Here is a 492-nt window from a genome sequence, read left to right on the forward strand (position 1 = left end):
TGTCCTCGCGCTCTCTGTGCCCCCGCTCTAGGTCCCCTCCACTGTGCCCTCTGTTTCCCCCCGTGTCCCATCATGTCCCACTGTGCCTCCCGTGCCCCTTGTCCCCCCGTGTCCTCCATGCTGTCTGTGCCGCCGGTGTCCCTCCGTGTCTCGCCGTTCCCCTGTGCCCCCTGCCCCGCTGCACGCCCTAGCCCCAGCCCCTCGCACCCACAGGCTGCGGGGTGGCTGCCCCACAAATGTGCCCGGGTCCAGCCCAGGGTGGTCACAGGCCCAGCTGACAAGAGCGGCAGGTTCAGCCACAGAGCATGGCGGGACCTGGTCAGCCACGGTGACCCCCAAATGGCTGGAGCCCCCCCGCCCACGGTGACCCCCAAATGGCTGCAGCCCCCCAGTCCACTCCAGTACCAGGCCAGGGTGTGAGGGGCACCCGGGCAGTGGGGCCAGACAGTGCCTGCCCAGGGGGTCCATCGGGGGCACAAGGCTGTGGCTCTC

This window comes from Aptenodytes forsteri, unplaced genomic scaffold (assembly GCF_000699145.1).
Source record: "Aptenodytes forsteri isolate BGI_AS27 unplaced genomic scaffold, ASM69914v1 Scaffold12, whole genome shotgun sequence".
Classification (NCBI taxonomy): Eukaryota; Metazoa; Chordata; class Aves; order Sphenisciformes; family Spheniscidae; genus Aptenodytes; species Aptenodytes forsteri.